The sequence below is a fragment of the Lactuca saligna genome, chromosome 1 (genome assembly GCF_052625555.1).
Source record: "Lactuca saligna cultivar CGN05327 chromosome 1, ASM5262555v1, whole genome shotgun sequence".
Lineage (NCBI taxonomy): Eukaryota > Viridiplantae > Streptophyta > Magnoliopsida > Asterales > Asteraceae > Lactuca > Lactuca saligna.
In genome coordinates this window covers 25,526,216-25,539,883 of record NC_136417.1, presented here as the reverse complement: position 1 = coordinate 25,539,883, position 13,668 = coordinate 25,526,216, and positions in this window count along the sequence as shown.

The window sequence follows — 13,668 nt, the reverse complement described above, 5'->3', positions numbered from 1 at the left end:
GTCATAAAGTTGGAAACTTTATGACTTAAGTCGATGTTTTGAGTCTAGATCTGAGCTCTGGACAAAAGGTCTTAAGGGATTAAGCACTAAAGAAAGGAATTATCTTGGTCATATATACACTAGGCATACCTGAGAGTACGCTGCACGTATTGGCCTAGAATCACGTACGCTGGACATACGTGGAGTACGCTGGGAGTACTTAGTTGCCTTGGACTTTGACTATTGTTGATTTCCGTTGACCATTGACTTTTGATCAAGTTTGAATTTGGGTCAAACTTGAGGATTTTGGACTATTGATTGAGATTTTATCTAGTTCTAGTGTTAGTGGGTTCTCAAGTGCAAGCAGTGCAAAAAATGGATCGTATCGCAGTGTTTCAGAGTTCTTCGATTCAGATGAGTTTTTCCTCACTATACTTTTATGGGTCAAAGGCACCAATTTCGGCCCACTAGATTATGTATCCCATTATAGAGGATGTAACTATGTTGTAGTGAACTGTTACATATGTATCATGATATATATGATGTTGCTATGTTGTAGTGGTATGTACATCTGCATGTTTGTCTGATGACTAGTTATATGATTATTTGTTGATGGATATTTGTTATTTGTTATGTATATGTCGACATGGTATGATGAGGTTGAGATTGTACCATTCTATTTATTAATTAAATAGAAAGATAAAAATTAATAAATGAATAATAGCCCTAAATGCGGAATAATTTAGCAAGACCTTGGGTAACACCCCCCTCTGGCACGTATCACAATATTGTCCGCTTTGGGCCACTCGGCACGAGGACTTCCCAGGGGGTCACCCATCCCGGTACTACTCCCGCCTGAGCACGCTTAACTGCAGAGTTCTTATGGGATCTGCTGCCCTCACGGCTTTAAAACGCGTTGTGATAGAGAAGGTATCAACACCCCTTATAAGGAATGCTTAGTTCTCCTTCCCAGCCGATGTGGGATCAGGTGCAACCCACCTTCACCCCCCATTATAGGGTTCGACGTCCCTGTCGAACACATCGACCCGTGCCCTAGCTCTGATACCATTTATAACACCCCCCTCTGGCACGTATCACAATATTGTCCGCTTTGGGCCACTCGGCACGAGGACTTCCCAGGGGGTCACCCATCCCGGTACTACTCCCGCCCGAGCACGCTTAACTGCTGAGTTCTTATGTGATCTGCTGCCCTCACGGCTTTAAAACACGTTGTGATAGAGAAGGTATCAACACCCCTTATAAGGAATGCTTAGTTCTCCTTCCCAGCCGATGTGGGATCAGGTGCAACCCACCTTCACTTTTTAAATGTAACAACAGCAAAATTCAGGTCAAAATTTAAAATTTTATAAAACCGTAATTAAGTATACTAAGTGGTAGATATTGTAACAAGGTTTTTATACATATAAAGAACACTAAAATCCGAGTTATAACGAAGAAGTTATGACCATTCTAAGTTTCCCGACAAAAACCGGCAATACGAAGTTACGTAAAAATGCAAAGTTTCAACAAAACACTTTTTGACCTTAGGTGTCTAAATGAAAGTCATAGATATCGTCAAACCGTAACCGTACATAAAAAGAACGTCCGAATCTGACTTCGTATGAGGAAGTTGTGATTTTTCTAAGTTGCAGATATAGCAGTAGACAGCTAAAAACTCGAAATAGAGATCGAGAGACTTTTGGCCAAAACAACCTAAATGAGAATCAAAGGGATCAACAATTCTAGCGCAACGGTAAAAAGTCTGACGAAAACGGACGTCGGATGAAGAAGTTATGGAACTTTAACGGACTTTTCCTGTCCCGACCTATTAAAAATATAATATTAAAAATAAAGTCAAAACTAGCCGACGGAGTCTAAACGAAAGTTGTAGATCGTAGTCTCACCTTCGCGTGGATATAAAGAACGTCGAAAACGGAGTTCGTATGAGAAAGATATGAATTTTTGAAGTTTGTTAATTAATTTAAATATAAATTAAATTAAATCCCGATATTATCCGAAGGAGGAGTCACCGGTCCGACCCCTCGTACGCCCAGCGTACCGTCGTACGCCCAGCGTACTCGGATGCTAGGCTCCGGTTCGTCCACGTCGCTCCAATGTTTCGACCGAGGATGCGCTCATGCATGACGCACGAGTACGCAGCGCGTACTCTAAGTACGCCCCGCGTAACGCAACCCCCTCAGACCCCTATAAATAGCATGCGAGGGTGCCGGCCAAAATTGCTAATTTCCTTCCTTTCTCGCGTCGAAGCTCTGCGTTTCAACCCTCGGAATCATCCCAAAGGCCCGGTTTTCATATCCAAGGTGGGAAGAAAGTTTTACACTCCCGAGACTCCCGAGATTTCCCGAGAATCTCGAGAGATCCGCTTTCTCGAGTAGAAGTTCTGCTCGGTTTTCGTCACGCTTTCTTCAATCAATCAAGTGAGTTCATACCCCTTTCAAACACACTTTAAATACATTTTTAAATGCTTTTATACTCTTTTAGGGGGGGAATACAAGTAAACATACGATTATTATCGTGTATTTTATAAAGTTTCACTTCACTTGTGTTATCAAATAAACCACTTGGAACTCATTACTATTATGGAAAACTCTTGTCTTACTTTGTGTGCATTAGACTTATACGAAGTATATAATGGTCTTTCATTGTTAAATCTTTTTATACATTCTAAAAACTTATGATTTTGCTTTATCAAACATTGTGAAAAGGGATAAACTTTGCATACAAAACTATCACTTTAATATCAACTTAATTGAGAATCCATGAGCCGTGTACATCTTCAAACGTTACTTTTCTTTATTAGAAAGTACTGCAGTAAGTCCTGTTTATAACCAGAATCTCCCGCGACGAGAACATGTCAAATGTGTATAGATCTATACGGGAAGTCATGATCCCGCGCCCTGACTGTTAGCTACAGTCCGTCTTTTGGGGTGACAGTTGTCATAGCACTGCGACGCCTGAAGAACGTCGTTACAGGCATATTATGTTTAGTATGGTTATAAAACTCATCGGATATACAATTATTATGATATTCAGTTTTGATGAACGAGTAGCTATTAAAACTATTCTTCATCCAACCGGTTCGATCTTCGCGTAGTTTTATTATATATAAAACTATGACACAACTTACGAGAAACGTCGGTTTCTTGCAATTTTCGGTCTTAGAGACTGCCATTTTGTGTGAGGAAAATAAGGGTTTTTCCTGCATACAAACCAAACAACTAATAGGAAAATAAGGGATTTTCCCGGTGCAATCATTTACAACTTATAACACGAATATTTATATGCATTACATATTTTTATAAGAATATAAGGGTTTTTCTTGGAAAACACAACAAATCGTATCTCAACCATTAGGGAAAATATGGGATTCTCTGGATCTAATGCATTCATTTTCAACACAACAAATCACAACTCTTTACATTTTGAAATGCTACATTTACTGGAAAACATACACCCATTTTGGAATGGCATCCAATTTTTCTAAATTACTTATGGACTCACCAACTTAATTGTTGACACTTTTTCTTTGAAATAACTTGTATTCTCAGGAAATCGCTAAGCAGGTTGGGAATCAACTTTTGGGATTAACGCGCTGGCGTTAATTACTTCTTTTGGAATGATGTTTATGTATTTAACTTTTGAACATGTAATGAATACAATTATGTAAACATTTTGGAAACTTTAATATATATGGTGGTGTGTACTTTCCTTTCTATGAATTGTTATGATACTGGATATGACGTCCTCCGCCCCCGAACGTTTCCGCCGTTCTGGTTTGGGGGTGTGACAGATTGGTATCAGAGCATTGTTTATAGGGAATTAAGTATATCAAAACCATTTCTTTTTAATATACAACTATAAACTCAACTGGGCAAAAACACTCTGAGTAAGAGTCATACTTTTAAAAATTAAATTTTGTTTAGTTTTTGTAAAGTAGGCATGCATTCATTTCATATCAATAACATGGTCAGTATCATAATTAAAACAACATTGAAGTATTATATATAAGTTGTGCAGTGCAGGTATGCCTTGGGACATGTAATCGGAACTGGGAAGGATATAGCCTGATCAACTATATTTGTCCAAGAGCCGACTAAACATATGCCAAGGAGTGTCTGTAATGGACAACAAATTTTAAAACTTACCAAAAGCATATCATTAAAGAATACTAAGGGAGTATTCGAGTGCCTTCAACCATTAAACTTAAGAGTAAATTCCATGTGCTTTAGCTTATAGTCCATTCTTAACCCTATTCTCGTATAGACTCAAATGGCTGGATTCCATCACCCCGGTGACCCCTACTACCCCAACCATGGTAATGGAGAAGGGATAGAGAATGATCCTAAAGAAGGAATGCAAGAAGAATCAGACTCAGATCCAAAGAACAATAACCTACCCTTAACGGCTCCAATTCAAAATCCTAATCCTCGACCGGAATTTCATTGCTCGACGCCCCTTTGGGGAAACTAACCTAAACAGGTGGAGCCGCGAACAGGATCAACCCCTTACATTCAACGGAGACCGAAGCTTCTACAACCTAAGCGAGGGAGGCTCAGCAGACAGAGCCCTTCCTATATTGGTTTGTCGGATTTCCCGCATTGATGAACAAGGACGGACGACCATCCATCGAACTGAGAAAAATGATGCGAACACTGGAGTCAACACAGTTCGCATCCGACAGTTAGGATTAGCTCACGAGAGAATCGTAAATCGAAATGAAGCGTTGCAGAGAGAGCTAGCGGCAACTCAAACCGAAGTGATAGAACTTCGGGCACGCCAGGCAAGACATGGACAACGTATGCCCGAGATGGAGCGTCAGTTGGCATAATCTAAGACCCATGTAGCCAGATCACGTAACAAATAATACTTGTCTGACTTTCAAAATTTTGTCATAGCATAAGACCTCGGATAAAGTCCTTGCTTTTCTTAACCTCGTAATCGGAGACCTTTAGATAGGTCAAATTTTCCTAACTGCAAAATGTAATGCACCATGTTTTATAATATGATGTATCTCCTTTATTAAACCCTTTGCATACCTCTCCAATTCATGTGTTTATCTACTCTCCTTATAAGTCGAACTCAAAACCCTATTCAGGGGTAAACCAAACTTCTGATATAACAGAACACTAATGCGCGACTTTCGAATCATTAAAACTTATAGTTCTTCTTGTTATTTCCTTATCAGAATCATGTCGCCAAAGAAAAACGATCAACCCATCAACCAAACACCAACTCTTCAGATTGATGCAGCTACCTTTCAAGCTGCAGTCTCGGCTGCCGTATCAGCTGTTCTGACCCACCTTAACGCTAACAACGCGAATGTTAGCGGGATTGTTAACAATAGCTCCAATCCAAGTAACAATCAAATACCTCGACGGGCAACAAATTACCACAAAACCTCCCATCCCAAGACCAAGAATAACAAACGAAAGCTTTGGGCTAAAGCTAAAGGAAAATCACCCCAAGGGATGAGCAAAAGACGACAACATGTGGCAACCTTCGCAGCCACGACATCTGTACATCCTACTACCATCCCTTCTGGTATCCCAATTGTCCCTACACCAGCTAGGCAGTATGCTGGAAACCTACCGGAATGCAATAAGTGCGGTTTCCATCATCTAGGTAGTTGTCGTCCGTTACACTGCTTTAAATGCAACAAGAACGGACATACTACAAATTGCTGCCGGACTCGGACCCAACACATTACCTCAAACACCAATGTCGAAATCTCTCGAATATGCTATCTATGCGGCGTAATGGGACTGTCCAACAGAGAAGGATGACGGCGAATCCGGATGAGTTTGACCTCAGAATGGAAAGAAGCAACGAAGGAACCTACTATAGTATACGTTCACTTCCAATCGTCAGTATTATGTATGTCTTTTTAAAACATGTTTAAAACTAGTGCAACTAGAGTCTTACCTCTTGCGGGATCCCGTCGGTATAGGGATGCTCGTACTGCGTATACTTACCTTTTGTAGTATACCTTATTCGCATCAATAGTCTTATAGTACTCTAAAGTGCTGTAACTCTGTTGATGGTTGCACGGTTATGTTTTGTCTATAAACATCTTACGTTCAAATCTAATGTCTTTAAGTTTCCTTATGATTCTGACATTATCATATGACTTGATTCAATTTGATCCTCACAAAAACAGCTTCATACGTACATCCCTTCCTCCGAAATTCTCTTTCTAGCAAAGCCTTCATTCTAGAATACCAAAGTACTCGTGCATAGAGCACTTATTGTTTCTCATCCTTTTCGAAGAAAAATTCAACAAACCACCCCGAAGTACCACACGTGTAGTACGTCAAGTTCAATCCAAAGACCCACAGTTTCAAGCCTAATTATATACGGCTCATATACCTGAGACTATGATTGACGAACCTGGTATGGTTTCTACTTTCAAAACCCCGAAGTACTCATGTGAGGAATCATTATAACTTTCCCGTAGTATCCCCCAACAGATCATTTAGAAATACCACGCTTACAACAAGTCAAATCCAAGCTCAGAAACTAGCAGTGAATCCAACCATGAATTTCAAAACATAGCTGCCCTAATTCATCGAGTGAATATGCTAACATTTAGAAGAACATAAGTAAATAAACCCAAAACCGCACGATCCCGATCGGTCGAAGTGATAGGTGGAGTAATGAAGGTCCGCTGAAACACACACATTAGGATCTAGATTCATAAAGGAACAAGAGGAACAAATGGACCATAAGCACTAATGCCTGCCTGCAAGTATTGGAGTCCCAGTCAAAATGCGAATTTCGGGACGAAATTCTCTCTAACGGGGGGATAATGTAACAACAACAAAATTCAGGTCAAAATTTAAAATTTTATAAAACCGTAATTAAGTATACTAAGTGGTAGATATTGTAACAAGGTTTTTATACATATAAAGAACACTAAAATCCGAGTTATAACGAAGAAGTTATGACCATTCTAAGTTTCCCGACAAAAACCAGCAATACGAAGTTACGTAAAAACGCAAAGTTTCAACAAAACACTTTTTGACCTTAGGTGTCTAAATGAAAGTCATAGATATCGTCAAACCGTAACCGTACATAAAAAGAACGTCCGAATCTGACTTCGTATGAGGAAGTTGTGATTTTTCTAAGTTGCAGATATAGCAGTAGACAGCTAAAAACTCGAAATAGAGATCGAGAGACTTTTGGCCAAAACAACCTAAATGAGAATCAAAGGGATCAACAATTCTAGCGCAACGGTAAAAAGTCTGACGAAAACGGACGTCGGATGAAGAAGTTATGGAACTTTAACGGACTTTTCCTGTCCCGACCTATTAAAAATATAATATTAAAAATAAAGTCAAAACTAGCCGACGGAGTCTAAACGAAAGTTGTAGATCGTAGTCTCACCTTCGCGTGGATATAAAGAACGTTGAAAACGGAGTTCGTATGAGAAAGATATGAATTTTTGAAGTTTGTTAATTAATTTAAATATAAATTAAATTAAATCCCGGTATTATCCGAAGGAGGAGTCACCGGTCCGACCCCTCGTACGCCCAGCGTACCGTCGCACGCCGAGCGTACTCGGATGCTAGGCTCCGGTTCGTCCACGTCGCTCCAATGTTTCGACCGAGGATGCGCTCATGCATGACGCACGAGTACGCAGCGCGTACTCTAAGTACGCCCCGCGTAACGCAACCCCCTCAGACCCCTATAAATAGCATGCGAGGGTGCCGGCCAAAATTGCTAATTTCCTTCCTTTCTCGCGTCGAAGCTCTGCATTTCAACCCTCGGAATCATCCCAAAGGCCCGGTTTTCATATCCAAGGTGGGAAGAAAGTTTTACACTCCCGAGACTCCCGAGATTTCCTGAGAGATCCGCTTTCTCGAGTAGAAGTTCTGCTCGGTTTTCGTCACGCTTTCTTCAATCAATCAAGTGAGTTCATACCCCTTTCAAACACACTTTAAATACATTTTTAAATGCTTTTATACTCTTTTAGGGGGGGAATACAAGTAAACATACGATTATTATCGTGTATTTTATAAAGTTTCACTTCACTTGTGTTATCAAATAAACCACTTGGAACTCATTACTATTATGGAAAACTCTTGTCTTACTTTGTGTGCATTAGACTTATACGAAGTATATAATGGTCTTTCATTGTTAAATCTTTTTATACATTCTAAAAACTTATGATTTTGCTTTATCAAACATTGTGAAAAGGGATAAACTTTGCATACAAAACTATCACTTTAATATCAACTTAATTGAGAATCCATGAGCCGTGTACATCTTCAAACGTTACTTTTCTTTATTAGAAAGTACTGCAGTAAGTCCTGTTTATAACCAGAATCTCCCGCGACGAGAACGTGTCAAATGTGTATAGATCTATACGGGAAGTCATGATCCCGCGCCCTGACTGTTAGCTACAGTCCGTCTTTTGGGGTGACAGTTGTCATAGCACTGCGACGCCTGAAGAACGTCGTTACAGACATATTATGTTTAGTATGGTTATAAAACTCATCGGATATACAATTATTATGATATTCAGTTTTGATGAACGAGTAGCTATTAAAACTATTCTTCATCCAACCGGTTCGATCTTCGCGTAGTTTTATTATATATAAAACTATGACACAACTTACGAGAAACGTCGGTTTCTTGCAATTTTCGGTCTTAGAGACTGCCATTTTGTGTGAGGAAAATAAGGGTTTTTCCTGCATACAAACCAAACAACTAATAGGAAAATAAGGGATTTTCCCGGTGCAATCATTTACAACTTATAACACGAATATTTATATGCATTACATATTTTTATAAGAATATAAGGGTTTTTCTTGGAAAACACAACAAATCGTATCTCAACCATTAGGGAAAATATGAGACTCTCTGGATCTAATGCATTCATTTTCAACACAACAAATCACAACTCTTTACATTTTGAAATGCTACATTTACTGGAAAACATACACCCATTTTGGAATGGCATCCAATTTTTCTAAATTACTTATGGACTCACCAACTTAATTGTTGACACTTTTTCTTTGAAATAACTTGTATTCTCAGGAAATCGCTAAGCAGGTTGGGAATCAACTTTTGGGATTAACGCGCTGGCGTTAATTACTTCTTTTGGAATGATGTTTATGTATTTAACTTTTGAACATGTAATGAATACAATTATGTAAACATTTTGGAAACTTTAATATATATGGTGGTGTGTACTTTCCTTTCTTGAGAAGCATAAAGTGTCAGCCCTTGAGTTGATTATGGAGCCTCTTTGCCTTAAACCCTAGTTTATGGTATCTTTTGCCTAGATCTCCTTCTCTACACGTAAAGTTTGCAAATTTAAGCGAGGAATAGGCTTGGGAAGGGTAGATCTACAGTTTGGAGTCCATGCATGACTCAAAAGTCCTCTGCATGTAAGGAGATCTGAATGGACTCGACGAGTCCTTTGAGTGGACTCGGTGAGTAGCATGAATAGCAGGAGCAACTCGACAAGTGGGATGAACAGCTCGTCGAGTCAGATGAAGATTGCCTTGTACTTGGCGAGTCTGTTCTTGGACTCGGCGAGTCAGGTTGCGAAACCCCAAACCCTTCGAGTTGAGACTCGAATTAGTGAGTCGGGTGGAGACTCGGTGAGTTGGACAGGTCAGGACTCAGAAATCGGTAGACTCGGTGAGTCATGGACTGACTCGGCGAGTCGAGACGCGAATGGAAGGACTCTGAATATATGAACTCGGCGAGTCAATAGGTTGACTCGGCGAGTAGGGTTGACCTGGGAGGATGACCTTGACCAGGACTTTGACTTTGACCAGAGTTGACTTGGTTGTCTCTCGGGGGTCAGTTAGACTCAGTGTTGCTCTGATATTGGTAGTTCGGGGAGCAAGGGGAGCAGGAGTTCAGTGAGTTGCCGGGCAGCAGCTAGTGAGATCATCAGCAAGTTCAGCCAGTGCAGGTGAGTTTCCCTTTGTGTGAATGGGTCTAAGGCCACAATACCGGCCCATGTAGTTATGAGTAAAAGACTCGGGGGTTAGCCCTAGGCACAGTATGCTAGCATGATATTCCGGACGAGGTCCATTATAAGCGGGCGGGTGCCCAAGGATTTGTTTATATGATAGTTTTTACTTGTTGTCTGGTTGATACATGTATGTGCCTGGTAGGGAGGTGAGTATGGGCGAGGTCCCGTATCTCACCAATAGCAGAGTGTGGATGGGGTTCCACGTCTCATTAGTAGCATAACAGGGGCGAGGCCCAAGTTAGTGAAGGAGTGAGAGTGGGCTGGACCCGTATCTCACAACCAGTAGGAGCGTGGACGGGGTTCCATGACTCATCAGTAGCAGGACAGGGGCGAGACCTAGGGCAGGCGAGGCCTTAGGACATGATCATTCGTATGAGTTTAGCTTATGTGTTGTGATATGTTTATGTGTTATTATTTTTTTGGCGGGCGAGGCCCTGTGACAGGCGATGCGTAAATGAAACAGATCTGTATCCGAGCGGGGCTTGAAGCCAGGCGGGGCCTGGAGCGGCGGGGCCGTTGTAGCGGGCAAGGCCCGAGGCAGGGGGCGAGGCCCAAGATAGCGGGCGTGGCCCTGTATGTGCAGTATGTGATTATGCATGGTATGTGGTAGGGTGGGGAACTCACTAAGCTTCGTGCTTACGGTTTTTAGTTTTGGTTTCAGGTACTTCCAGTAGCGGAGGGAAGAGCTCGGGGTGACCGCATGACACACACCATAAATTAGACAGCCTGGGAATGTTTACTCTAATAATGAACATGTGTTTTGAAAATTAATACTCTAATTATGTTTTGGAATGATGACTTTGCTTAAAGTAATGTTTTATTAAAAGAAATTTTTGGTCTTGAATTTTGGGTCTTTACAGTGAAAAAGTCATAATTGAGAGTTTGGGGGTTAAAATGTAAATTTTAGTTTAGTTTGTAAAGAATTTTGAGGGTCGAGGGCTTTATGGTAAAGTATGGATTTAATTCGAAAAGGATTTCAGAAGTCAGGGTATGATTGGTAATTTTCTTGGACTTACTATGAAAGGATTTGTGGGAGAAGGGGCTAAAGGGTAAATTTTGGATTTAAATTGAAGAGATTGTGAATGGAGGGACCGGGTCTGCCATTTTTGTTAGAAGTTCTGAAAAAGGAGAAGTTGTATGCAAAGTTCTCCAAATGTGATTTTTGGATTCAAGAAGTCCAATTTTTGGGTCATGTGGTTAACCAATAAGGGATTATGGTTGACCCAACTAAGATTGAAGCTATAATAAAGTGGCAACAACCAAAAAGTCCCATGGAGATCTGAAGCTTTCTGGGATTATCCGGATATTACCAAAGATTTATTCAAGGTTTTTCTCGATAACTGCTCCATTGACAGCTTTGACCCACAAATGAGATACTTATACTTGGAGTGAGAAGCATAAGGAATCATTTGAGAAGCAAATGAAGAAGTTGTGTGAAGCACCGATTCTTTCTTTACCCGAAGGAGTTGAAGACTTCGCAGTTTATAGTGATGCATATGGAGTTGGGTTAGGTTGTGTTCTGACCCATATGGATAAGGTGATAGCATATGCATCGAGACAATTGAAAGAACATGAAAAGAACTATCCCACTCATGATTTGGAGTTGGCAGCGGTAGTATTCGCACTAAAGATATGGAGGCATTATCTTTATGGCACAAAGTGCAAACTTTTCACTGATCATAAGAGTCTTTAGTATCTCTTTAATCAGACGAAATTGAATATGCGGCAACGACGCTGGCTAAAGTTGCTTAAGGACTACGACTGTGAAATACTTTACCACCATGGTAAAACAAATGTTGTAGCTACCGCTTTAAATAGAAAAGTGAGCCTTGAAAAGAAAAGGCCAAGAGCATTAAGAATCGAAGTTGTCTCAACGATTGTAGAAAACATCAAAAAAGTTCAGGAAGAAGCTTTAGAGAAAAATGAACGAAAGAAAGAACGTTTGGGCAAAACGTTAGTGTTCGATACAAACAGTTAAGGACTGAAAGTATTCTAAGATAGGATTTGGGTACCTAAAACGGGAGGAATAAGAGATCTTCTGATGGAGGAAACTCACAAGACCATATACTCGATTAATCCCGGCAGCACGAAAATGTTTTTTTTTTTTTTTTTTAAAGTAAGTTCTAAAAGTTGAAAAAAAGATTGGTTCCTCAGTTAATTATGGTTGTGTATTGAACCTCACCATATATATATATATATATATATATATATATATATATATATATATATATATATATATATATATATATACTATTTTATTTCTATATATTGATTTATTTAAATAGTGAACCACGTACGTTTCTATTCTAGACTCACCACTGACGTTATGTAGTTGGAATAAAAAAAAAAATTAATCACCAAATCGGAGGAAGAGTGAGAACGCGGCAGCCCCACCCCTACCCTCCTCCCCGCACCACCTTTCCCACAACGCCAGTGTGGTGTTCCTTCTTGCGGGATGTTTCCCGCGTCCCTCCCCGCCTAAAGTAAAATCTTAAAGATATGAAACATGTAGTTTAATGATATGAAATTTGAAAGATGATACTTGCACTTCAATGCAATTAATCATTTTTGGAAAATGCACAAGTATTTTAGTATGCTGTTTCATTGGAGAAAGTGATATTTTCTTACATATGTAAAGGAGTTTAAGCTTTAAAAGTAATTGTATGGCAAATAGATGTATGCAAGAAGTGGTGTAAGTTTCGGCTAAAAGACGAAAAATTCAACTGAAACAAAATTAGAGAGACCCGTAAGACATGGTGCTTGGTCCAAGCGGCAAGCACCCATCTCTCTCTCTCTATGTATGTATCATCTATACTTGATTTGTACTTTACTGTAAGTCAAGTCAAGTTTGATTGAATAATTAAACAAGAAATGACTTGTGTTTTCACCCCATATAATCATCACGTGTTTTTGAATGTACACTTTTCTTTGCCAAGACGAGGCAATAGCTATTAAAAGCAAAACATTAACAATACTTTTGTAGAATCTAACACCATCATTAGAGGTATGATCTTGTACCTACGTTTATGATCAAAATTAAGTGAAGTATGATCTTGTACTTATCTTTATGACCAAAAGTTTGTTTTTTAAATGTTTCATAAAAAATAATAATTAAAGGCAATGTACAACCAATAAACCATATAAGAAATTCAATGTAAAAAAGAACGATGAAAACACTATTTCACGTCACCTGCTCCAACCTACCCCATATATCATATTATATATGTTTTCAAAAGAAATTATCGGTAGAAAAAAATTATTGGTCGCCGTTGAATAAAAAAAATCCGTCGAAAGAAAACTATTCTTCACTTCCGCTTTGAACGGATACGGTGCTAGTAAATTGTTGAAATTATGATCGAAACTCTTAATTTAATATTTTAATGGTGATGTGGTTTGTTAAAGTCTTAGATTTGTAATTTAAGAGTATTTATAGCAGGTTGAATATTGAACATTTGATGATGATGTTAGTAATACATGTTAAGGTTTAGATGTAATATTTGTTGGAAGTTTGTGCATTAGTTACATATATATATTTTAAAATTATGGTGGATGATTATTGATGTTTTATTCACATTTTTATTTGGATTAATGCTAAATTTACGTTAAGTTGATCGTGTTGAATTTTCGATAAAAATACTTGTAAATTTTAGGATTTTACACGAAAAATATTAGAAACT